This window comes from Ovis aries, chromosome 23, assembly GCF_016772045.2.
Source record: "Ovis aries strain OAR_USU_Benz2616 breed Rambouillet chromosome 23, ARS-UI_Ramb_v3.0, whole genome shotgun sequence".
In the NCBI taxonomy this organism is placed as follows: domain Eukaryota; kingdom Metazoa; phylum Chordata; class Mammalia; order Artiodactyla; family Bovidae; genus Ovis; species Ovis aries.
In genome coordinates this window covers 59,512,290-59,540,195 of record NC_056076.1, presented here as the reverse complement: position 1 = coordinate 59,540,195, position 27,906 = coordinate 59,512,290, and the positions used below count along the sequence as shown (strand labels likewise).

At 40.2% G+C, this 27,906-nt stretch overlaps 1 long non-coding RNA gene across 1 annotated transcript in view; it reads right to left on the bottom strand.

The window, feature by feature from the left end:
- Positions 1-392: 392 nt before the first annotated feature.
- Positions 393-27,906, bottom strand: part of LOC132658515 (uncharacterized) — a 30,134-nt gene continuing 2,620 nt past the window's right edge. Inside the window, exon 2 of the long non-coding RNA XR_009598273.1 lies at positions 393-1,060. This is a non-coding gene — a long non-coding RNA (uncharacterized LOC132658515). The remainder of the gene's footprint in view (positions 1,061-27,906) is intronic.

Sequence of the window (27,906 nt, the reverse complement as noted above, 5' to 3'; positions counted from 1 at the left end):
CGCAACACATTTAGATGAAAATACATTTGGACACCCGAGACTGACTCATGTCACTGCATAGTGACAACCACCACAACATTATAAAGTAATTAGCCTCCAATGAAAACAAATAATTAAAATAAAATAAAATACACGTGGAGTTGCATTTTGCTTGTGCTTGTGTGTGCGTGCTAAATCACTTCAGTCGTGTCTGACTCTTTTTGACCCCACGGACTGCAGCCCACCAGGCTCCTCTGTCCTTTGGATTCTCCAGGCAAGAATACTGGAGTGGGTTGCCATGCCCTCCTCCAAGGGAATCTTCCCCACCCAGGGATCAAACCCGCATCTCTTATGTCTCCTTATGTGTGTGTGAATGTGTCTGTCTAGGGCAGAGAGAGAATCTGAAACAAAAATTTGTACATACAATAGCTATGGAAGATATTTATTTCTCATATATGCTGAACAAAATAATAAGCAACGAAAAAGGAAGTAGTAACTTTTAGGGGCACATAAATGTGTTTTTAATGAACAAAATCAAAATAACTTAAATGCTACTTTATTTCTGCATTATGACCAATTTTAGAGAGAAAATGAAGAATAAAAAATTGTTAAAAGACAGATGAGGGAAAAACAGGGATGTGAAATAATAAATACCTAGGCACATAAAGTGATGAGAAAAATGTTAAAGAACTTTATTTTGCAACCTACAGACCTCTAAAATCTTCAACCACAAATAGACTCACATGTAAATGCCATTTCTTGGCATAGGTCGAAGGTCAATTTTTGGTTTTGGCCCCAGCATTATTTTTTGAACAAAATATTATTTATTGTGCATGGCTATCTACATGCGTGTTTGTGGTTCATGAAGCTTTTTGACGCACAGTTTTAAGTACCCGCTATTCGAGTGTCCTCTGGAGTCTGCAAGCCAGGTTCAAAAGAAGGCGCAGCTGGAGCCTGAGAGCCCCAATCACGGCAGGGCTGATTGTGCCACGCTTCTGCTCCTGCTCCCCATCATTAGCGTCCTTGTTCTTCTCCCGTCTGAACTTGACAAAATCTGCTTTGGAACTGAATGTGAAATTTACTGGAAGCAGAGAAGAGATGGGAAATAATTGATGTCACTCAGGAGAATGGAAGCAAAAGCATGATTACCCTCTTCCACATATGGTGATAGCATTATTTCATGTAAAGATGAAAACCCAGCTCCAGAATGATAGTCTGATCTAAGCCAAAACTGCCTACATACTTTAACTAGTCTAATGATTTTAAGATAAACATAGTCCTAATCATAATCATGAACCATCAGTGGAACACAGTGCTGAGATGAGTAGAGCATTCATACTAATAGGTGGGTTAAACTAAGCAGTCTCATACATGTAAGAGAAAATATATCTCTGGTAAAGCAGTACACTCGCTAATGTGCTTGTCCATGATGTCTTAACACAGCAGTCGTCACTGCATTCAAGATGGTTAGCAAAGATCATATGCTAGGTCTTAATACCATATCATTTTCATACATTGCGCACAATAATCACATAATTATTGTTTATAATATTATTTAAGTAATAATACATTTTTGGAGAATTCTCTAGTTCTCTTAGCCAAAGTTGGAGATGTTGCCTAATTATGTACAGTTAGAAAAATTAAAGTTTTGATTAACTTAAAATTGTAGGTCTCAGCCATTAAAAAGAATACATTTAAATCAGTTCTAATGAGGTGGATGAAACTGGAGCCTATTATACAGAGTGAAGTAAGCCAGAAAGAAAAACACCAATACAGTATACTAATGCATATATATGGAATTTAGAAAGACAGTAACGATAACCCTGTATGCAAGAGAACAAAAGAGACACAGATATATAGAACAGTCTTTTGGACTCTGTGGGAGAGGGAGAGGGTGGGATGATTTGGGAGAATAGCATTGAAACATGTATAATATCATATAAGAAATGAATCGCCTGTCCAGGTTCGATGCAGGATACAGGATGCTTGGGGCTGGTGCACTGGGATGACCCAGAGGGATGGTACGGGGAGGGAAGTGGGAGGGGGGTTCAGGATGGTGAACACGTGTATACCTGTGGCAGAATCGTGTTGATGTATGGCAAAACCAATACAATATTGTAAAGTAAAAAAAAAAAAATTGTAGGTGTCAACTGAACTTGTAGTTAAGGAATAGGAAGTGAAAGATTATGAATTGATCTGTCTTTCAATAAAGCATCATTTATTCTTGGAGAAGCAGGACACATTAGTCCTTTTATCTGGTCTGTTAGCTTCTGGGAAAGGCCAATCATTTTCTGAATCCCGTGCACCTGGTGTTCTGTAGACGTGACTTTAGATGCATTCCCAGTGAGAATCTTCCAATTATAGCAGTGCCATATCTGTGCTCTGAAAATACATCTGCCTGGGAAAATCAGTCAGTCAGTCAGTCAGTACAGTCGCTCAGTCATGTCTGACTCTTCGTGACCCCATGGACTGCAGCACACCAGGCTTCCCTGTCCATCACCAACTCCCAGAGCTTGCTCAAACTCTTGCCCATCGAGTCGGTGATGTCATCCAACCATCTCATCCTCTGTCATCCCCTTCTCCTCCCACCAAATCAGTGCTAGCTTTTTTCCTTTTTTTCCCAATTCTTAAGTAGAACTACACTGATAATAAACAATAAATAAAATTTTTGGAACAGGATATGATGCTGGGCTTATTATCTGTACTTATTAACTTTATACTAATTTTAATTTCTTTGAAACTAATTTCCTTTCAGAGTTTGTAGTAACAGTTCAGTTCAGTACAGTCGCTCAGTCATGTCCGACTCTTTGCAACCCCATGAATCGCAGCACACCAGGCCTCCCTGTCCATCACCAATTCCCAGAGTTCACCCAAACTCATGTCCATCGAGTCTGTGATGCCATCCAGCCATTTCATCCTCTGTCATCCCCTTCTCCTCCTGCCCCCAATTCCTCCCAGTATCAGGGTCTTTTCCAATCAGTCAGCTCTTCACATCAGGTGGCCAAAGTATTGGAGTCTCAGCCTCAGTATCAGTTCTTTCAATGAACACCCAAGACTGGTGTCCTTTAGGATGGACTGGTTGGATCTCCTTGCAGTCCAAGGGACTCTCAAGAATCTCCAACACCACAGTTCAAAAGCATCAATTCTTTGGCACTCAGCTTTCTTCACAGTCCAACTCTCACATCCATACATGACCACTGGAAAAACCATAGCATTGAATAGACGGACCTTTGTTGGCAAAGTAATACCTCTGTTTTTTAGGTTGGTCATAACTTTCCTTCCAAGGAGTTAGCATCTTTTAATTTCATGGTTGCAATTAAGATCTGCAATTTTGGAGCCCCAGAAAATAAAATCTGACAGTTTCCACTGTTTCCCCATCTATTTCCCATGAAGTGATGGGACCAGATGCCATGATCTTCGTTTTCTGAATGTTGAGCTTTAAGCCAGCTTTTTCACTCTCCTCTTTCACTTTCATCAAGAGGCTTTTTAGTTCCTCTTCACTTTCTGCCATAAGGGTGTTGTCATCTGCATATCTGAGGTTATTGATATTTCTCCCGGCAATCTTGATTCCAGCTTGTGCTTCTTCCAGCCCAGTGTTTCTCATGATGTACTCTGCATACAAGTTAAATAAGCAGGGTGACAATATACAGCCTTGACGTACTCCTTTTCCTATTTGGAACCAGTCTGTTGTTCCATGTCCAGTTCTAATTGTTGCTTCCTGACCTGCATATAGGTTTCTCAAGAGGCAGGTCAGGTGGTCTGGTATTCCCATCTCTTTCAGAATTTTCCACAGTTTATTGTGATCCACACAGTCAAAGGCTTTGGCATAGTCAATAAAGCAGAAATAGATGTTTTTCTGGAACTCTCTTGCTTTTTCCATGATCCAGAGGATGTTGGCAATTTGATCTCTGGTTCCTCTGCCTTTCCTACAGCCAGCCTGAACATCTGGAAGTTCACGGTTCACGTATTGCTGAAGCCTGGCTTGGAGAATTTTGAGCATTACTTTGCTAGCATGTGAGATGAGTATAATTGTATGGTAGTTTGAGCATTCTTTGGCATTGCTTTTCTTTGGGATTGGAATGAAAACTGAGCTTTTACAGTCCTGTGGCCACTGCTGAGTTTTCCAAGTTTGCTGGCTTATTGAGTGCAGCACTTTCACAGCATCATCTTTCAGGATTTGAAATAGTTCTACTGGAATTCCATCACCTCCACTAGCTTTGTTCGTAGTGATGCTTTCTAAGGCCCACTTGACTTCACATTCCAGAATGTCTGGCTCTAGGTGAGTGATCACACCATCATGATTATCTTGGTCATGAAGATCTTTTTTGTACAGTTCTTCTGTGTATTCTTGCCACCTCTTCTAATATCTTCTGCTTCCATTAGGTCCATACCATTTCTGTCCTTTATTGTGCCCATCTTTGCATGAAATGTTCCCTTGGTATCTCTAATTTTCTTGAAGTGATCTCTAGTCATTCCCATTCTGTTGTTTTCCTCTATTTCTTTGCATTGATCACTGAGGAAGGTTTTCTTATCTCTCCTTGCTAGTCTTTGGAACTCTGCATTCAAATGGGAATATTTTTCCTTTTCTCCTTTGCTTTTCACTTCTCTTCTTTTCACAGCTATTTGTAATGCCTCCTCAGACAGCCTTTTTGCTATATAAGTTTCCATAATAGAATTACACTGATATAAAGTGTATAAGCCAATAAAACAGTTCTATATTGTAGCTGATACCTCTATCCTACTATTTAAAGAGATTATTTTGTCTACCTATCAAAATGGAACACACTTGATTTATGATATCAAAAAGACACAGAATATATCAAAGACAGGCATTTTAGGAAGCCTACTTGAGTTTCAAGGTAGCAGATGTTGTCGAGTCACTGAGTTGTGTCTGACTTTTTGTGACCCAATGGACTCAGCACATCAGGCCCTCCCTTCCTTCGCTTGGAGCTTTGCTGAAACTCATGTCCATTGAGCTGGTGATGCCATTCAACCATCTCATCCTCTGCCGCTCCCTTCTCCTCCTGCCCTTAATCTTTCCCAGTATCAGGGTCTTTTCCAGTGAGTCGGCTTTTCACATCAGGTGGCCAAACTACTGGAACCTCAGCTTCAGCATCAGTCCTTCCAATGAATATTCAGGCTTGATTTCCTTTAGGACTGATTGGTTGGATCTCCTTGCTGTCCAAGGAACTCTCAAGAATCTTCTCCAATACCACAGTTCAAAAGCATCCATTCTTCAGTGCTCAGCCTTCTTTATGGTCCAGCTCTCACATTCATGCATGACTCCTGGAAAAAACCATAGCTTTGACTATGGAAGTCTACTCTGAGTTTCAAGACAGCAGGTAAGGGTCAGTATTATAGCTTAGCATTATCAGAAGATAAAACCCTATAATTCCTTTTCCCTCCAATCTGAGAATATACAGAGAAAATGTCTCAGAGCATAAAAACCAGAAATTCAATGGACTGTGAAGTAACGCGTAATATACAGTTGCAATTTCCATAACCATCTTCACGTCTTTAGTGCTAGCGGTCTGAAAGTGATTTTCCAACCCAAGGCAAGCCAGAAAATAAAATGTATGGCTAACATCACCCAGCAATGTCTCAGAGGTATCGGCAGTGTTATCTCTCTCTCATTCATTTTATCCCTGTGAAGAACTTTTCTATTGTTAAATCCAAATCAAGAGAAAATACCTACCTCCTACATGTTCTTTTACAAAAGAAAAGAAAAAATGAAAAGAACAAAAGTGGAAAAAGAAAAAAGGAAGATTCATGTTAAAAAAAAAACCAAATTTTACGAAATACGTAAGGTGATAATGGATGTTTTATGTAGAACAAGTACAGAAATAAAGAAAGTGGAAATTATTCTTTCTTATAAATTACTCTCTGTATATTCAGATAATTTACTCAGCCTGAATTACCAGTTATTGGACTGAAATTCAGGAAACTTTTAAGAGAGGAACTTTTTTTAGATTAAACAGCTATTAAATTTGGTGATTTAATAATTATTGATCAATTAGCCTCAGTAGTGTGCTTAGTCGCTCAGTCATATCCAACTCTTTGTGACCCCATGGACTGTAGCCCGCCAGGCTCCTCTGTCCATGAGATTCTCCAGGCAAGAATACTGGAGTGGGTTGCCACACCCTCCTCCAGGGGATCTTCCCAACCCAGGGATCAAACCCAAATCTCCCAAATTGCAAGCAGGTTCTTTACCATCTGAGCCACCAGGGAAGCCTCAGGATTTAAGTCTGACTTCTCTAAAATACTTCGAATCTGCACTGCCTGTTCCAGGTAGTGGAGCGCAGTGGAGTTAAAAGACCTTCCCCCAGGTTGAAGACGTTCATTTCCCAGAGGATTCTCACCTGAAGCATAACATCCCCAGGAATAGTGCATCATTTTTAGATAATTCCTTCCAAATTAAAGCTAGTACCGCAATCCACCCCACGATTCTTGCCTGGAGAATCCCATGAACAGAGGAGCCTGGTGGGCTGCAGTGCATGGGGTCACAGAGAGTCAGACACGACTGAGGTGACTTAGCATGCAATTAAGTAGGGTGATTAGTAAGAAGATGGGCATATGGAGAAACATAAAAATTAACATAGGACTTCTCAAACTAAATTTCAAAAGTACCATGAAAGAAGGATACGTCTTATTATTCACCCCTGAGGCTGTCCTGGGTGCTACTTAATTCAAGATTTATCTGTCAACAAACAGCCTCTGGTAACCACAAATATGGTCTCTTTTCATGAGTTTGCTTTTGAAGTATTGTATTGTCCAAAAAGTTCATCTGGGTTTTTCCATATGGTGTTATGGAAAAAGCCAAGCAAACTTTTTGGCCAACCTAATGAAGCTGACCTACAGCCCCTATGTTAGTTCCTGATACACAATATGCTGATTTGATATCTCTGTACACTTCAAAATGATCGCCACAATCAGTCCAGTTCACACAAAGACCGGCCAGTCTGTCTTTTGATTGGAACGTTTAGTCCACCCACCTTTGAAGCAGCTATTGACAGTGTTTGTTGCCGCTTTGCTCACTGTTTGAAGGTTGCTTTTGTAGTTTTTTCATTCCCTTATTCTTGCTTTGCTCTCTTCCCTTGTGACTTGATGACTCTTTAGTGTTATGTTTGAATTCCTTTTTCAATTGTATATGAATCTGTCATAGGTTTTTGATTTATGGGTACCATGAGGTTTATATATAGCATCTTCCCTGGAGGCTCAGATGGTAAAGAATCTGCCTGCAATGCAGGAAACCTGGGTTCAACCCCTGGGTCAGGAAGATCCCCTGGAGAAGAGAACGGCAACCCAATCCCAGTATTCTTGCCTGGAAAATCCCATGGACAGAGGAGCCTGACGGGCTATAGTCCAAAGGGGTCACGAAGAGTCGGACATGACTAAGTGACTAAGCAAATGAAACAGTATACAAAAAAAATTATATACAATATATTGCTGATCTCTTAGCTACTTATTTTACCATCTTGCATTTTCACTCTCTGTTGACATCATGTTCTACACCTTTTACATCTTGGATAGAAAGGATTACACTGCTCTCTCTTTAACTTTCCTGCTGGCTTTGTGAGTGATTGCCGTAGTAACTTGGCAGTGTATCTGCCTTTACCAATGAGATTTTCTTTTATCATTTTCTTATTTCTGGTGTTTTGTCTTTTTCTTTTGGTTTAGAGAAGTCCCTGTAACCCTTCTCATAAAGCTGGTTTCCTGGTGTGAACTCTCAGCTTTTCTTGCCTGTAAATCTCTCGATCTCTCCTCCCCTTTCTGCTCAGCAAATGCAAGTGCTCTTCCCCAGCTTGGTCCTTGCAACAAGTGTTATAGTCAGCCATCAGCCAAGGGCTGAATAGCAAGCAGATGTCACTCGCAAATTTGGTCATTTGAGGAGAATATAGCAAAGAGATATTTTCAAGGATGTTGGCAGGAGGAAAGGGAACTCACAAGAAATTGTAACCAGAGTTTGTTAGAGGTAGATTGTTTTATCGCCTTTAAAAGTGATGAAGCAAAAGGAGGGAGCAGAAAAGGCCATATGATTAGGACTTGACTTTGATAAAGGGTGAGCAACGCAGGAGACTCAGTTTTGATCCCTGGGTCAGGAAGATTGCCTGGAGAAAGGCATGGCAACCCACTGCAGTATTCTTGCCTAGAGAATTCCATGAACAGAGGAGCCGGGCTGGCTACAGTCCATGGGGTTGCAAAGAGTCGGACACGACTGTGAGACTAACACTTTCACTTCGGTGAAGGGAGTTGGAAAATAAACACCCAGCCTTGCTCTCTATCGCTCAACGTCTGCTGCTACTGCTTCCCATTGGACAAACCCAGCTGGAGACCGGAAGACAATGGAGGCAAAAATCCACCAATTCACACAAGGCTGTCGGGGCACAGAGCGTGCTGGAGAAGGATGGAGAAGATTCGGAAGGCCAAACAGAAGACATCTGCATAAGCTCCTTCAGATTTTCTCAGTATAATTGGTTTTAAAGAAACAGCTCATGGTAACATTCACTAGTCCTGCCCTGACTGCTAGAGAATCTGAGCATCCTTACGTTTACATGCTGGACTTATACAGCTGCCCTTCTGGGAACTGTTTTCTTACATTCTTTGCACATCTTTAATTTGATATTAGAGTTTGTTTCTTCCCATTTTGCAACAGCTCCTAGTATTAGTTTTGGTTATCTTTTTTTTTCAAAACCTACTATTTCTTTCTTGGTCTAGGTTATATATTCCTTTGCTGTACCCAGGATTTAAGGAAAAAATCTTTAGGGATTTAAATGTATATCATTTTGTTTAATAGAGCCTAGATTTCCAGTTTGGAGAAAGAAGACGTCCTTCACCTACAGATGATATCTTCTAATATATGTTTTTAGATATTTTCTAATATATGTTTTAAACAATTAAAACTTTAATTCGTCCAGAACTTGTTTTCATGTGTAGTAAAGCCAGGTGTGCACTTTGATTCTTCCAGAAGCATAGCCAGCTATGCCAGCACCATTTAATGACTCAAACATTCTATTATGAATAAATGTAATCATCATTTTACATATATCAAATTTTGATCTACACTGAAATTAATTTCTAAATACTCTTGTTTTTTTTTTCTGCAATGAGTTTGCTTATTTAAAGACCAAGACAAAAGAGACTTAATTACACTGATTTTATAACATGATCTAATGTCTAGACCCTGATGCTGGGGAAGATTAAAGGTGGGAGGAGAAGCGGACGACAGAGGGTGAGATGGTTGGATGGCATCACCGACTCAATGGACATGAGTTGGGGTAAACTCCGGGAGTTGGTGATGGACATGGAGGCCTTGCATGCTGCAGTCCATGGGGTTGCAAAGATTTAGACTTGACTGAGCAACTGAACTGAACTGAATGTTTAAAACGGAAGTCAACCACCAAGTTTTTTTTTCATACTTTTTTTGGATACTTTAAAGCATTTGTTACTTATATAAAATGTAATATAATTTTCCAGTAAAAAAAATTAATTGGGGTTATAATTGCAATTTCATTATTTAATATATCAATTTGGGGGTATTAATATTTTAATGGCAATAAAACCTCCTATTAACAGCACATCATGTCCTTACATGTGTTTATATAATAGTTTATAGCCATCAGTTCAATTTAATAGCTTTCTACCTAAAGGCTCTGATTTTTTTCCTGTTAAATTTCTTCTCTTGTTAAATTTCCTGTTAAGATTTCTTCTTTCCTGTTAAATTTTGAGTGTTGTTACCACTGGGAATGGAAATTTTTTTCTATTTCCACTTTGAGTAATTAACTATTGTTAGAGTTGAATAAAGTTTATCTGGTCCCAGACAACTTTACAAAACTGTGTAAGTAAAATAGCCTTACTGTAGTCTCTTGAGTTTTCTAGATACAAAATCATACTACCAGAAAAGAGATCATCTGAGCACTACTTTCCCATTTTTATTAGTGATACTTCACATATGCCAATGCATAATGAATAATGAAATGAACGTTTTTGTTCAGCCAGGCCGAGGAGCAAAGCCCTGCCGTGTGACTGCAGACTGCCCATGTACGCCCTCCGGGTCCTTCCTCTACTGAGGACTCTTCTCCTGAGACAGTCCCATGAGTATATGCACTCTTAAAACTGCAATGAATTGTTTTGTGCCTCATGAATGATATCCCACCGTATTTATCTTTCTGCAATTCATTTTCATACAATATGAGGTTCCTAAGATTTTTTCCACGATGATACATGTAGTTCTAATTTCTTTACATTACTTGACATGTACTATTTCAATGAAAAAACATGTTCTGATGTATTTGTCCATTTTCTTGTTGGTGTCTCAGGGTGATCTTTATTTGTGCTTTACAGTGTATTTTTATGCATGTGAATCAGAATATGTATCTAAAAGCTGAATTCTTTGCAGAAGTCTACTTTTATTTTCACCTAGAAAGACTGTTGACAAAGTGTCTGCCAAAGTACTCTGTGTCATCTTGTCACTTCATACTTCAACCAGCAATTCCCATGCATCTCCTTTCTAGCCACCATTTGTAAGATACATTTTTAAAACTCTTGCTAATACAATGGATGTGAAATTGTATTGTGTAGTTTTGATTTGCACTTCAATTTCTTGTGAGATTATTTTATAAACCTTTGAGATTTTTTCCTCTGTGAATTACTCCATGTCTTTTAGCCATTTTTTAAATGCATCATTTCCCTTCTTTTATTAATTCATTCAAGTTCCTTAGGTCCTCTGGAAGATAACCTGTGGTCACTATACGTATTGCAAAATATTCCCCCGTCCACGGTCTTTTTAGTGGTGGCGGTGGGCAGAGTGAGAAGGACATTTCCAAGAAATGTTCCCTATCTCCAGCTCCTGGCATATAATAGGTGCTCAATAAATTTTTTGGATTAAACAATACTATCTTTGAATTCTACAGGTCTGCTGTAACTCATGGGGTTTTTAAATGGCTAGCCTCTTAGTTTAGTATCCCACTACCCCAACAAATACCATATTAATTTTAAAGTTTGAGATTCCATCATACATTAAAATTTAGAAAGAAAAGCAATTCTTATCTTTTTGGCAATGACCTAGAATTGTACCAAGTGAAAATCAGCATAGCGAAAGTAATAGAGTACAGGCCATAACACATAACTTGCTCTCACAAAAAATAACATACAAAAGTATGTTAAAACCTATTCATGAATTTCCAAACATTAAAAAAAAAGTGAAAAGGCAAGACATTCTTCAATGAAATTTTAAGACCTATTACATTAAATTAATGTTCTTTTATTATTTTTCTGATTTGGATCCCAGGAAACTCTTATAAAAAATGTTAAATATCTTTACTCAAGAAAGCATAGAGTTAACATGAGAGTTCTTAGATTTCTTACTATTTAAAGCAAGGCATTGTGGGAGGCACGACTCTAACATCAAACGAGACTTGGATTTGAGTTTGGACTTAATTTTTTGCAATGTATTTAATTCTTAGATCTGCAAGTTCTTCATCTGAAAAATGATGATCTTATTTAATGAAACTGTCATGAGATGATGTATGTAAGGCACTGTGGTGCCTGGATCGTATGGAATACGTGAATGCTTGCATGTTAGATCATTCCCCCCAGATACAAATGAAATATGACCCACAGAGGAAAATGCCCAGAAATCTCAGACTGTTAGAACTACTCTAGCCCAGAAGCACTCAAAAGCACACTTTAAAGATGCAACAAGAGGCAGAATATACAAGCAATATGAAAGACAGAAATGAGAAGATGAAAGAGGAAAAGTAAAAAATATAGTAACTCCTCAAACAGTAGACACTCTCAGAGCAGAGACGGTGAGAGCCATTGATAGGCAAACAATTAAAGGACAACTGCAAACATAAGGCAAAACAGAGCCCAGAAACTCTACTACTCGCATCTTAATACAGGACTGACAAGCACCCTTCAAAGTTACAATCGAGCTGAAACTGCAGAGGGCTCTACTAAATCCTACACCCATCGGCAGAGCTGTGTGTGTGAAGTTAGGGAGCTGTGTATTGTTGGAATTACTTTATGACAGACACTTTAATCTTTGGGTGGAATATAAAGTCCAGAAGCACTGAAGGTTTCTTATGCTGAAGAATACATTGACCGTCTAGCATTTAATTGGGGCTTCCCAGGTGGTTCAGTGGTAAGGAATTCACCTACCGAAGCAGGAAACACAATAGACAGAGGGTTCTGTCCCTGTGTTGGCAAGATCCCTGGAGTAGGAAATGGCAGCCTACTCCAGTATCCTTGTCTGGAAAACTCCGTGGACAGAGGAGCCTGGTGGACTACAGTTCATGTGGTCACAAAGAGTCGGACACAGCTGATCACACCCACACACCACACACAGCACTAAATAGAGGCTAGACAGATATTTACTGAATGAATGAACAAATGACTAAAACAACCATGAAGCAAAAGGATTGAAGGCATGAAATTCAGGTTGAAGTCTACTCTATAATTTTATCTCATCTATGTCAGAGCCATGGATTTAAAAGGCACTTACTCCTTGGAAGGAAAGTTATGACCAACCTGGACAGCATATTCAAAAGCAGAGACATTACTTTGCCAACTAAGGTCCGTCTAGTCAAGGCTATGGTTTTTCCAGTGGTCATGTATGGACATGAGAGTTGGACTGTAAAGAAAGCTGAGCACCGAAGAATTGATGCTTTGGAACTATGGTGTTGGAGAAGACTCTTGAGAGTCCCTTGGACTGCAAGGAGATCCAACGAGTCCATTCTAAAGGAGATCAGCCCTGGGTGTTCTTTGGAAGGAATGATGTTGAAGCTGAAACTCCAGGACTTTGGCCACCTCATGTGAAGAGATGCCTCATTGGAAAAGACTCTGATGCTGGGAGGGATTGGGGGCAGGAGGAGAAGGGGACAACAGAGGATGAGATGGCTGGACGGCATCACAGACTCGATGGTCGTGAGTCTGAGTGAACTCCGGGAGTTGGTGATGCACAGGGAGGCCTGGCGTGCTGTGATTCACGGGGCTGCAAAGAGCTGGACACAACTGAAAGACTGAACTGAACTGAACTGATGTCAGAGTTCGGATAATACGCAGTCTTAGGGCCAACAACACATCCCAATTTGCTCTGGACAGTCCAGTTTCCACCAGTTGTCACATAATGATTAATCCTTTTTTATTCTCAAAGGCTTATCCAGGTCTTCTCACTGTCTCATAAGGCTGTATGTTTGACATAATCTATTGGTTACACACAAGTCATAAAAATTCTGCCAGCTGATACGGCTAAGGTCAATACTCTGATCAGGCCCAACGGAGAGAAGAAAGCATATGTTCAACTCGCCCCTGACTATGATGCTTTGGATGTTGCCCACAAAATTGGGATCATCTAAACTGAGTCCAGCTGGCTAATTCCAAATATAAAAGTTTTCACTATTAAAAAAAAAAATTCTGCCAACATTACAGAAGAATATTTTCATGAAGATTATTAGGATTCACTTTGGAGTGAGTTTGAACATGGGAACTGGAACCTAGTATATTTCTTTAAGAGCCCATGTGATGAAAATCTTCATCTTAGCACACTTACCTCTTCAAGGTAACTAGGCAAGGTGTTTCAACTGGTTTTCAAATTTATTTTCTTTATTGAAGTAAAATAAACCTCACCATTCCAACCATTGTAAAGTGTGTGATTTAGTGGCATTTAGTACACTCAAGATGCTACACAAACATCATCACCTTCTAATTTAAGAATATTTTCATTGTGCCAAAAAAGAAATCGCATGCTCATTAAGCAGTCAGGTCCCATTTCCTCCTTCCCCCAGTCTCTGGCAATTACTAATCTGTGTTCAGGATTCATGAATTTTCCTATTCTGGACATTTCATTTAAATGGGATTATCCAATATGTGGCCCTTTGGGTCTAGCTTCTTTCATTTAGCAAAATGTTTCCAAAGTCCATTCACACTGTAGCATGTATCAGCACTTCCTTTTTATGGTTGTATAACATTCCATCAAATGGGTATATCATTTTAATTTATTCAGTTATCAGTTGGTAGGCACTTGGGTTGTTTCTGAATTTTGGCTAGTTTATGATTGGCATGTCTTTACAAATTTTTTTGGTGCAAAGTTAAGACTGGAACATCTGGGTCATATGATAATTCTGTTTTCCTTTTAGAGATATGGCCAAGCTGTTTTCCACAGCAAGTATGCTATTTTATTTTCCCACCATCCATGTAGGAAGTTTCCAATTTCTGCACACACTTGCCAATACTCTTTATTTTCCAGCGTTTCAAAAGTAATTATTACAGTCATCACAGCAGGAGTAAAGTGATATATCATTGTGGGTTTAATTTTCATTTCCCCAGTGACTAAAGATATTGAGCATATTTTCACATGTTTATTGGCCATTTGCATGATTTATTTGGAGAAATATCTGTTAAATTTCTCTGCCCATTTTTTAATTGCATTGTTGTTGAGTTGCAAGAGTTATTTATATATTCTGAAGACTAAATCACTAGCTCTAGAATTTCTATATACATATAGTCCCCTCAAAAAAACATGACTCCTTTGAAGCTACCTTACCTCAATTATAAGTTACCTATATCAATTATAGGTTGAGTACATAGTATATTTAATGCATTAATTTTAGATTTTGGAATGAATTCTTATGGTTATTTTAAAGCACTATAGTAGGAAATAATTGTGTCCAAGAGTTTTTATGTCTTCCTCCATCATATCAAGTTGTTTGGCCCCATATTAGAGTAAGTATTGTGTATGAGATGACACCATTCTAAAATTCTGATGGTCTCCTAAGCAAACAACTTAAGATAAAACTATATTTATCCAATTTATCAAATGTGTACTACGTATTAGATACTGTACAAACACAGTGCAGAGATAAAGTCATAATATTTATAGCTTAGAATTGAATTAAGAGTTTGTAAAAAAACAGACTTAGTTAAATTAGCAAATTAAAAAATATATATTGGAATTAAAATGCCATATGGGAGATACAAACAAGGTGTCGCTGGAGTAAAGAAAAATTACAAGAATTCTAGGCAGGTTAGGGAATCATAACAGCAACAACAGATGATGAATACTATAGAAAAACATAAAGAAAATAAATATAAATAAACAGAAGCACAGAAACTGTGAAGGTAAAAATACACTTGCTGCTGCTGCTGCTGCTAAGTCGCTTCAGTCGTGTCCGACTCTGTGCGACCCCATAGACGGCAGCCCACCAGGCTCCTCCATCCCTGGGATTCTCCAGGCAAGAACACTGGAGTGGGCTGCCATTTCCTTCTCCAATGCATGAAAGTGAAAAGTGAAAGTGAAGTCGCTCAGTCGTGTCCAACTCTTCGAGACCCTATGGACTGCAGCCCACCAGGCTCCTCCATCCATGGGATCTTCCAGGCAAGAGTACTGGAGTGGGATCCCATTGCCTTCTCCGAAATACACTTGAGAACCAGTTAATATCCCAAACGAGGTGGTTGGAATGTTGATGATACTTTGAGAAATAGCAGTTGATTCAGGAGAGGGTCTAATACTGTTCTCACCTAGAGGGACCCATCCTCCCCTAAACTCTGCCGGTTTTAATCTGACACTTCATAAGACCCACATCAAACGCCTCCTAGTTTCTAAAATGTTCACTGAAATGAATCTTAGCTCCTTGAACTCCTATTAGCTTTTTATTTGTGCTTTCCTCACGGCATTTGCCGCTCATGAGGATAAAATGTAATGGGATAAAACCTCACTATGGAAAAGAAAATCCCACATTCTTTGTGCATAGGAGATGTACAATAGAATTCAGTGAGTTCATACATCAAATCACTGAAATGGAACCAAGAATAATATCCACGTGAAAGTACGTTCATAACTAAGAAATTTCAAATCAACATTATCTGGCAAGTAATGATGTGTTTCTGGAGAGGTTATAAAAAGTAGCTACAGTTTTTAAATCATATTATTCTTTACCTAATTTACAAAGAAAATTTTGATAAGTGAATTTATTCACTAATGGTTAAGAACATTAACAAGAACACATTGAACTGAACTCCTTAGGTTTAAAAATCAAAGCCCAGTAAGCTATCATTAAACTGACTAAACTAAGAGAAATAGTAAGGCAATTCTTAACACATAAAAATCTAAAGTTCAAATGAAATAGCCTTTATTGACAATATACTCAGAAATAATAGCCAAATTTTCAAGAAAATGATTGCCTCAACTGAAATTGCAGGAAAAAAAAAAAAAAGAAGCCTTGTGATAAATTTTGTTGAGTGAATCAAGATTTTTCTCAAGGGAAAAATAATAAGGTCTAAATAAAACTAAAGCAAATAAAACTAAATTATGACATAGTTCATTGAAATGTAATACCTACTCCAATGGCTTCATTCAAAATATGTCCAAATCTTTTCAGACCACAAGTTTTTAAAGGAAAGCTCATTTTCTGGTTAAACAGGTAGGCTGTGCTAAAGAATGAAAGTGGAGTGGAAGTGTTAGTCACTCAGTCATGTCCATCTCTTTGTGACCCCATGGACTGTAGCCTGCCAGGCTCCTCTGTCCATGCAATTATCCAGACAAGAATACTGAAGTAGGCAGCCATTCCCTTCTCCGGGGGATCTCCTCAACCCAGGGATCGAACCCAGGTCTCCTGCAATGCAGGCAGATTCTTTATCATCTCAGCCACCAAGAAAGCCTGTGCTAAAGAATACTCTAGGCATTATCTCTGTGAATTTAAGTGTTCCAAAGATCTTGTAATATCTTACTTACCAGGAACTTCAATGACTCATCTATAAAGCACAACAAATTCCAACTTAGATTAGGTGAGTCCTCTGTATGTTGTGAATTTTTTCATTTAAAACTAGTTTCTCTTAATCACAACAATGGCAAAATTGCTTTTCTTATGGAAGGATGTAAGCACTGAGTCTCATGTCCTCCAGGAATCCTAGCCTGGGAAGAGATGCCTCATTTTTCATCTCTGCAATAATCTTCTTTTACCAGGTATATAAATAATCAAGATACAATTTTAAAGTCCACTTCAAAGGCACACACTGCTGAGATCACACTTTACAACATCCATTACTTAGTTGAGCAAAACTCCATTGCACTAAGTTACCCTAGGCATCCTGCTGCGGGAAACACAAAGACTTTAAAGCAGATATTATTTCCTATGTTTCAGTTCAGTTCAGTCTCTCAGCCGTGTCCGACTCTTTGTGACCCCATGAATCGCAGCACGCCAGGCCTCCCTGTCCATCACCACCTCCTGGAGTTCACTCAGACTCACGTCCATCGAGTCTGTGATGCCATCCAGCCATCTCATCCTCTGTCGTCCCCTTCTCCTCCTGCCCCCAATCCTTCCCAGCATCAGAGTCTTTTCCAATGAGTCAACTCTTCACATGAGGTGGCCAAAGTACTGGAGTTTCAGCTTTAGCATCATTCCTTCCAAAGAAATCCCAGGGCTGATCTCCTTCAGAATGGACTGGCTGGATCTCCTTGCAGTCCAAGGGACTCTCAAGAGTCTTCTCCAACACCACAGTTCAAAAGCATCAATTCTTTGGCGCTCAGCCTTCTTCACAGTCCAACTCTCACATCCATACATGACCACTGGAAAAATAGCCTTGACTAGACGGACCTTAGTCGGCAAAATAATGTCTCTGCTTTTGAATATGCTATCTAGGTTGGTCATAACTTTTCTTCCAAGGAGTAAGCGTCTTTTAATTTCATGGCTGCAGTCACCATCTGCAGTGATTCTGGAGCCCCAAAAAATAAAGTCTGACACTGCTTCTACTGTTTCTCCATCTATTTCCCATAACTACATTCAAAACTAGTGGGGAGAAAATACGTACACAGAAACCACCATAGTAAAATGCAGAATGAAGCAAGCACTGCAACAGAGCTGTAATAACTCTCCTTGGTCACACTCATCTGGAGAGCACACCAGGACCGTATTACCAGGAAGAAACCACTCTCTGCCCCGACCCTTGATTACAGGAAGTCTGTTCTGCTGCTGCTGCTGCTGCTGCTGCTGCTGAGTCGCTTCAATTGTGTCCGACTCTGTGTGACCCCATAGACGGCAGCCCACCAGGCTCCTCCGTCCCTGGGATTCTCCAGGCAAGAACACTGGAGTGGCTTGCCATTTCCTTCTCCAATGCACGAAAGTGAAAAGTGAAAGTGAAGTCACTCAGTCGTGTCCGAATCCTAGTGACCCCATGGACCGCAGCCCACCAGGCTCCTCCGTCCACTCAACCCCAATTATGCACAAACAGCTCTGGGGGCGCCATTATTTCCTCACTTGTGTTCTCTTGGAGAGACCCTAATCCGCATGGGGTTGGAGGTGAGGAGGCAGTAGCCCTGTCTGGCTTATCATTATGTCCGTAGTAGCTAACGCGGCATTGCGGTTGTAGCATCTGCTGAACAAGCAGGCGCATCGCGCATCTAGAGTCTGAGGCGCCTGACTGCCGGGAGCTGCGCTCTGCACCGGGCGGCTCCCCCGCTCCCAGCCTGCGCTCCGGCGGCGCGGCGAGTCTCCCGCTTCACGGCAGGTGCTCGCGCTGAGAGCAGCCGCCCTGCTCTTGTGGACTCCTTTCAACACAAGCTGATAGTCTCTCTCTGTTTTCACCCCACGTGAATCGGCTTAAACTAGTGAACCCAACGCATGCTCAGCCGCTAAGTTGTGTCAGACTAGTTGCGACCCCGTGGACTGTGGCCGGCCGGGTTCCTCCGTCCGTGGGATTCTCCAGGAAAGGACACTGGAGTGGGTCGCCATCTCCTTCTCCAGGGGATCTTCCTGACCCAGGGAATCGAACCCACATCTCCAACACTGCAGGCGGATTCGCGGCCACCGAGCCACCTGGGAAGCCTGATGGCACCCAATGGGCTCCAGCAGTTGCCCCACATCAAGGACAGGGTTACACACTCCTACACAGAACCTATGTATTTCCTGTATCACAGAGAGGAAAGCAAAACTCTCAAGTGACGTTATCTTTCATGCACTCATCAGTGAAGCTCCTTAACCCTGGGATTAGGACACGGGTTTAAACGGGCTGGAATAAAGGAAATCCTCAGTGACGCCCATGGTCGTGTAGTCAGAATCCACGCTTCCCTCCAACATGAGCTCATCTTCTTTGGACCAGGTTTGTGCATCTGTATTTTTCATGCTCTGTAATACATTATGTTAAGGAGATTCTACGTGTCTCATCATAAATAAATCTTCTTTCTTCAATCGTCTGCAATCCAGATATATCTAAATATCGGCATGAACTGCTGAGAGACACAATACAAAAGAGTAACATCGAAATCGTCTAAATCAAAGTAATCGTTTTCTGAGTTACAACAGACTTGGAGAAGAGATCATTAAAATGAGTGACTTGGTCCATATGACACTCAATTTAAGATAATAAAGGAAAGAATACATCTCAATTTCTAAAGATAATAATTATTATAGTCATTTGACCATGACTTGAAGTCCAGCTAAGCCACTTCTGATCTCTACATATGTTATACATAAGTTGGGCAAGGTATAACCTCTGAATCCTAGCTTTCTCATAAATATCAGATAATATTACTTATTGACAGGTTTGTTTAGAAAATCAAATGATCCAGTGGACCTGACAATGGCTTGTAAACTGAATAACACAGCACCAGCATCCATTGTTGATTTCCTTCTTAATAGTCACACAGTCTCATATTTTCCTCCCTGCCTATTTTCAAAGGTTTTGATGGAGAGAAAATTACCATGCCACGTGAAAGCTTAGGATACAGGTTTCTTTAAGCACATAATCTACGACTTCAGTTTGGTTCATGGTGAACATGATTTTTGTTCTTAACAAAATTTTGTTTATAATAAAAAAAACATAATTTTTGTTCTTAACATCAAGCTTATAGAACCCATTCAAAAATTATTAATGTTGTGTCTTTATTGTAGTGAGTCCATGAATTCCTTAACCTGTCATGTGAAGAAAAAGGACAATCAGACTCTCAAAATACACTTCAGAATGTTTTTCAAGGTCCTTTCATCATTTTCCATATTAAAATTTGATTTTACATCGAATCTAGCACATATAGACAGACAATAACGAACAGACACAAACTCCAAAGGTCTCATGAAATAATACGTAAATTTAATAGAAGTGATATTTTTTTCTCCTCTGTCACATTCTAATCCTTTTTTTTTTAAACTGTTGCTGATTACCTATTATTTCACTACTGGTTGTGACCTGCGGTTTGAAGAATAATGCTTGCATTGAGAAGATACTTTTCCCATCGGCGAAGTAACAGAAATTAAGTCTTCCCAGTAGCAGAGAAGCCAGGGTCATGCCAGGGCCCCTGTCTGCATAAGGTACAGCTGCCGTGGCGCCCCCTGGTGGCCGTTTGCTGGTGGGAACATCATTGCCCAGCCACAGCAACTGGCAGGACTGACTCCACTGCAGTGGGGTTTGCGCGCGTGTGTGTGTGTGTGTGTGTGTGTCCTCCTCCTTCAGTTGTAGACTCTAAGTGGAAACATGTATTTGACTTACAATAGACTGTGTGTGTGTGTCGCTCAGTTATAACTGACTGTTTGCAATCCCGTGGACTATAGCCCACCAGCTCCTGTGTCCCTGGGATTCTCCAGGCAAGAATACTGGAGGGGGGTTGCCATTCCCTTCTCCAGGGGACCTTCCCAACCCAGGGATCGAACCCAGGTCTCCCGCACTGGGAGCCAGGGAGGCCCCCAGGGAGGCCCTAGGCAGAGCTGTCAGATAACAAATATACTGCACAGAGTTCTCTTCAATCTCTAGTTCCTGAGTTTTATTTATAACTCGCTGGATTCAGTAGCATCCTCAGAAACCACGAGTTTAGTCTCCATCTCCTCTTCTACCAACGGCTGTGCAGTAACGCGCTGAGGAGAAAGGACAGAAATAGAGCGTTTCTGAGTCATCAGTTAATCTCTGAGAGTGAACAAGGCAGGCCCTGCTTGCTGGGAGGGCAGGAGGAGCCACCGCGTCAGAAGCAGCCGGAGCCCCAGTCTCGGATGCCCGCCCTGCTCCTCGCGCCCCCTGGGTCGGTGGGCGAACTTCCAGGAACCCTGTGAAAGCTCCCCTTGGCTTTGGCTGGGTTTGGTCAAAGACCACCTTGGCAGGAGGTCAGACGGAAGAAGGAGATGAGGTTTGCGCACTTATTTCCCACCCACTTCCCTGTGAGAGTGGACTAGTTGTCTTCTCTAAAAGTCGGTGATTCTCTCAAGGCAGCTGACCCCTTAGGAAGCTAGCCCTCCAGGCTCCGGTAACTCTTCCCTCCTCTTATCCCTGCAGGTCTCCAGGAAGTAACAATGCCAGTTCCTGCATTATCCACGCCCAGGTCTTTGTAAAAAGCCTCTTTAACGATTAACCTCTCTGTCAATGACCCTATTCCAAGTATGCCAACTGCTTCCTCTTGGGAGCCTGGATAATACAGATCATGTCTTGACTTCACCAAAATTACACGGCCTTGGTTAAGTAAAAAACTATTTGACTTTGGTTCTCTATGAAATGTGAACAATATGAATAATTGTGCTGCTGAAGAATATGGTTATTCAAGTTATAATAAATATCAAAAATGTTTAATGTATTATATATATTATCATTAGGAATATATAAAATTAATATTGTAATGTTGCCAAATTTGATTATACAGATCAAACGTGATAAAATGTAATAAAACATAGATATTAATTACTTGAAGAACAAAATGAACACAATAAAATTTTCTCATCCCACTTCATTAAAAGGACTTTTAATACTGATGTTTTTTAATTATCATTTTAATTTCAAGTAGAAATAATGAAATCTTGGATATGTTTCCATGAAATCACCACACTATATTACTTGAGCAGCCTAATTTGATTAAAATAATTATATGGCAAAATTAATTCCTTAACAAAGGGAACATCTCACTGCACCAAAGAAGATACATCTTCGAAAAAGTAAACACTTCTTTTTTCATTTGCAGTGTTGACACTGAAAGAATAAACCAGATTTTGCTTGAGTATCTTTTCAGTTTTTCTCACTCTCTTGGACCTCAGAGATGCGCCAAGAGAGAGGAGGGTACCTGGTAGCCAAGGCGATGCACACTGGAGGATTCTCAGAGCTCCAGAAAGGGCCTAAATGGAGGATGCTACCACAGGCGAAGCATCAGCTCATGCACAAGACACAGGGGAGGACAGCGCCAGGAGACTTGAAAAAAGGCCTGAGCAGCACCCTACTTTTCATGTGCAGTTATGGAAAGAATCCATGGGAATTATGTTATTATTCTTGATGTTGTCTCCCCATGTGTATCCTTGGTAAGTTTTAGAAAAACCAGTGCTATCTAAACAAAAGCAAAGCATAAATCTGTAACAACCACATAAAGTGTATTTTTCACTGAGTTTTGCGTGACTGCACGTGTGTGCTTTAGGAATGGGGAGAGTGTTCCTTCAGGGAGAAGTTTCTGAGTCATTGACCAGTTCATTCTAATGTCACCACGGCCATACTCAGTGGAAGGGGGACAGGCACAGATCATCTTTCCTGGGATGTCTTTTGGCATAAGGAAATTTCTACAAATATTCCATTAGAATTTAGTCACCTAACCCTGTGTGTCTTAGTCGGTCAGTCATATCTGACTCTCTGCAACCCCGTGGACTGCAGCCTGCCAGGCTCCTCTATCCGTGGAATTCCCCAGGCAAGAATACTGGAGTGGGTAGCCTTTCCCTTCTTCAGGGGATCTTTCCAACCCAAGGATTGAACCCAGGTCTCCTGCACTAAAGGCAGATTCTTTAGACTCTGAGCCACCAGGGAGGCCTACCACTCGACCCTACCCAACTACAAATATAACCTATTTATCACCAGAAAAAAAGGAGGAAGTGGGTTTTGGTCAACACTTAACAGATGTTATCATAGATTTATACTGTTTTTTCCCACTTAGTTTATCACATTCTTTTGCAAATTTTATTTGCAGCAGATTCAGTAGCTTCACAATATCCTATCATATGAACGCACAGTAATGCACTGAGCTATTTTCTCAGTTAGCAGTTTATCAAGTTTAGAGGTGTTACAAATGACACTGCAGTTAACACTTCTATACATAAATTATGACTTATCATAAACTATTTCCTCAGACAAAATGTACAAAAGAGGAAACCAAAGTCTACAGACACTTTAAAGTGTCCTGATAATCTTGCAAATTGCTTTCCAGAAAGATTGGACCAATTTACATTTCCATAGGAAGAACCTGAGGAGGTTGATGGTTTCAATCAATAACCTCACTGGTATTGATTGAAACCATCTCATTCAAATGTGCCATTTTAATAAACAAAACAGCCATCAAAAATAACAGTTGAAAATACATTGCACTGATTTTTTTAGGGTGGTTGAATATGTTTTCATAGGTTTCTTTGCATTCGTGTTTCCTCTTTTGTATGTTTCCTATGTCCTAATTATCATCTATTAATATATTTTGAATAAGAAAATCAATTTTAGCTGCACCATTTATATATTAAAGCTGTAAACCTCCTAAATTTTATGCCATGTTTGTATCAAAATTTCAATCAGATAGTTTTGATTTTTTAATTTCATGAATTTTCCATTTGGTAAGTGTGATTGTTAATTTTATGAGTGAACTTGACCTGCCACGTGATGCCCTGATTAAATATTGTTTCTAGGTATCTGTGAGGACGTTTATAGATGAGATCAACATTTGAACACTCGCCATAGTAGATTTCCCTTCCCTGGGTGGGTGGGTATCATCTAATCAGTTGAAAGCCTGGAAAAAAGTCAAAGGAAGGAGGAATTCAACCTTTTTTCTTGTCTCACTGCAGGAGCTAGAACATTTCATCTCTTCTTTTCTTGCCCTTGGACTGAGATTTCCCTGGTTCTCAGGACACTGAATTTGAACTGAATAACACCAATGGTTTTTCTGGGTCTTCAGATTACAGACAGCAGATCTTGGGATTTCACAGCCTCTATAATCATTTCTGACTCATTGGAAAAGACCCTGATGCTGGGAAAGGTTGAAGGCAGGAGGAGAAGGGGATGACAGAGGATGAGATGGTTGGATGGCATCACTGGCTAGAAGGACATGAGTTTGAGCAAACTCCGGGAGATGGTGATGGACAGGGAGGCCTGGCGTGATGCAGTCCTTTGGGTCGCAAAGAGTAAGACATGACTGAGTGCCTGAATTGACAATCATTTAATGAGTCTACTCACCATTTTATATGTTATATTATATGTATGATGCATGTATATAAAAATGCACACACACACACCCTTTTCCTTCTGCTTATCTGAAAATCCCTAATGCAATAAACAGTCACACATATAAATACATAAGCACAATGGAAGAAATCACAAAGAAAATGATCTAGGCAATAGCATCTTATCTCAAGATGAAATTTCATCTTTCAAAGAATTTTTGCTTTTTCTCTCTTCTCTTTTTTTAAACATCTGACTACTTAATCCATCTTGAATTGATTTTGAAATAGGGTATGAACAAAAAAAAAAAAAGAGAGAGAGAAAAATTAAATACTTCCTTCACAGTTCACTTGCCAATTTTCTTAACACATTTAATTGAATGATCATTGAATCATCCATGGAGCCACTGAATCATCACTAAATCATCATTTTGTTTATTTTGTTATAAATTAGATTAAATTGATGCATTCATGTGATAATAGAGGTTGTGCTTATTACCAACATCATCACTTTATGGTTAGCATTTAATGCTTCACAAGATGAATAAACAGCCTAATGTAGCAACTGGCATTTAATTGGAAGAGCTGTACATTCTCAAAACTTTATATATAAGTGATGATCATAACTAAGAAAGTTCCCAAGTAGGAGGTGAAAATGAAGTGTCTGAACTTTTTCTCATTACAGCAGAAGAAAAAGTCCCTGATTTTTAAAAAAAAAATTTTTTTTCTAATATAAATGAATTTCAATATATGCAAGCAAAATATTCTGGGTAAAGAGCCAACATAACACACAAAATTCATTTTCTGATAGATATGAGGCTTAGTTGAACCATCAATTCCTTCTCAACCTTTCCTGGGAACAACTCCAATTTGTAGCCTAAAGGCAAGATCAAAACTCTTCTATTAAAAACTATGCTATATATAAATAATTACAAGGATTCTGAGAAACTGTCATAGCACTTTAAAGACTTTCTATCAGTTAATACATTTTATGTGTATAACAAAGAAATCTAAACTTTGAATCAACACTAAAATAATTTAAGATACTGGAATTATATAAAATATTCCTTAATGGCCTTAAATGTATGAAAAAGATTGATTCTGGCTAGGAGTATAAGTAATAAATTACAAAGCACCTCACACTAGCTATAAATCGGTGTAACAGTCTTAAAGAACTCTTTGGGGTATTTTGGGGTTTGGGGGGGTTTTTTGTTCTGTTTTGTTTTTCTTACTGTCTTCCTTTTTATTCGAGCATAATTGCTTTACAGTGGTGTGTTAGCTTCTGCTGTACAACCACGTGAATCAGCTGTGTGTGTACATACACCCCCCTCCCCCTTGAGCCGCCCTCACCCCAATCCCACCCCTTTAGGTCGTCACAGAGCACCAGGCTGAGTGCCCTATGCTATACAGCGGCTTCCCACTAGCTATTTATTAGACCACATACATATCCGGGAGTTGGTGTGGGACAGGGAGGCCTGGCGTGCTGCGGTCCATGGGGTCCCAAAGAGTCGGACTGAACTGAACTGATTTGTGATACACGTGGTGGTATGTATTTGTCGAGGCTGCTCTCCCAGTTTGTCCCAGCCTCCTCGGCCCCCTCCCTGTATCCACGTCTCCTCTCTGCGTCTGTGTCTCTATTCTCGCCCTGCAAATAGGAGTCTGTACCTATTACCGGTCGTGCTGTGCTGCGTTGCTCAGTCGTGTCCGACTCTCTGTGACCACCTGGGCTGTGGCCCTCCAGGCCCCTCTGTCCATGGATTCTCCAGGCAAGAGCACTGGAGTGGGTGCCATGCCCTCCCCCAGCGCTTACAAGCTGTAGACATATCTAATGATCCAGTGGTCCCACTCCTGGGTAAATATCCTGTAGAAACGTGCACCAAAACATGTGGAGAATAATGCCAATAGATGCACTGTTCATAACAGACACACTGAATAAACTGTGGGACAGTCACTGGGATGCTATAGAGCAACGAAAGTCAGCTAACTATTCTGAAGACAATAAAGCTCTCGAACAAAATGTTGAGTATCATCAGCAGAATACATACGGTATTATTCTATGTATATATAATTTTTAATGCTAAAACTCATCCCTGGTGTTTAATGTCAAGATGGTAAGGACCTCACGTGGGGGCTGCTGATACGAGAAGGAGCCGAGTGGGAGGCGGTACAAAATAACTGCACTAAGAAGAGACATCTGTGATCATGATTTGAGTTGGGCACTTAGCTTTCCCTGCTGGGGGCTGAGCAGCCCTTCATCTCCCATCACAACCTCTGCAGACATTTACAGATGTCTGGACAAATGACACGTGGGCACCCAGGCATAATAGCGAAAAAAAGTGAAGTCGCTCAGTCATGTCCGACTCTTTGCGACCCCGTGGCCTGTACCCCACCAGGCTCCTCCGTCCATGGGATTCTTCAGGCAAGAATACTGGAGTGGGTCTCCATTTCCTTCTCCGGGGGAGCTTCTCATACATGTGATACAGTTTATCATTCACATAACAGACAACAGAAGGGTTCCCCAGGGAGGGCTCCGGTTCTACCCGAAGGCAAACAAAAGCAAAAAACAGTGGTGGTCTGTTTTGCAGTGATTACTGAGTGGAGCTAGGATGAGGCAGCCCCAGGAACTAGCCTGGTTTGAAATTTCCACCAGCGTCAAGGGAAGGAAGGCCATGGGCTTTTTTTCTTTTTTAAATCAAACTGCACAGAGTCTGGCAAAGGAAAAAGGGAAGAGGGGATTGAAAATTGTCAGACATCAAACATCAAAAATACAGTCTATTACAATTACGACTGTGTATTACATAACAGTATGCGTCTGTGTAGTTGCATAAAACAGTTAAAGTCATTTTTAAAGCAATTCAGATAAATGGAGAAAAAACTAATTAGCAAAAAAGACTCCCCTCTCTACACACAAGTTATGACTTGCTCAGCAATAGATAAATCACAAGGAATCCACAAAACAAATTGTAATGTACAAATCAAATGCTTGTCCCAGGCAAGTGAAAGTTACATTCACTTCTACGCATGTGTTCGGTCCTCACAGGAGGTCCTGCAGTCACACCGTTACACTCCTTCTTTCATTAACTATTCAGCCAACATAAATATTTTAGGTAACCAAAAGGTCTTCTATCACTTGTTTTATTTATACATGATATATGATTTGTGGTTTGCACAGGATAGCAGGGTCTGACCAAGACAAAGGACAAAGGGTTTAGCGAAAGGCAATGCTTCTTAAAATTAAATTATTGACCAGTCTGTGCCCAAATCTTCCCCAGAACAGAATTTCTTCTGCTAAAGTAGCAAAGCTGTGGAGGCGTTTTTGTTGTTTCTAAAAACCACGAAAGAAATCCATTTACTCTAAACATGGCCAAGGACAATTGTGCTTTATTCTCCTTTTATTTCAAAATAGCCTTTCAAGAGAATGATTGTCTCAATACTCCGGTCACCTTCATTTTTTTGTCCTCTGTGTTATGAACCTTCAAGAGTTGATACAGGAGTTTCCTCTGAACTCAGGATATGTTTATGAAGGTAGATGAGCTGTACTTTCTTTGTATTTTCTCTCCCTGGGGCTGCCAAATACGGCATGGGACGGACTTTTGCTGAAAATTGTTTGCTGTTTATCTAAAATTCAAACTCCACAGTGTATCCCATATTTTTATTTGGTAAACCTGGCAACTCAACTTCTATTCCAGGAGGTTTTCTACATGTGGACTCATCTCTCTTCTCCGTGTAGAATTTCTTACTTAAGATTCATCCATGGTTTCCCATCAACTCAGGAGGTGTTTTTACT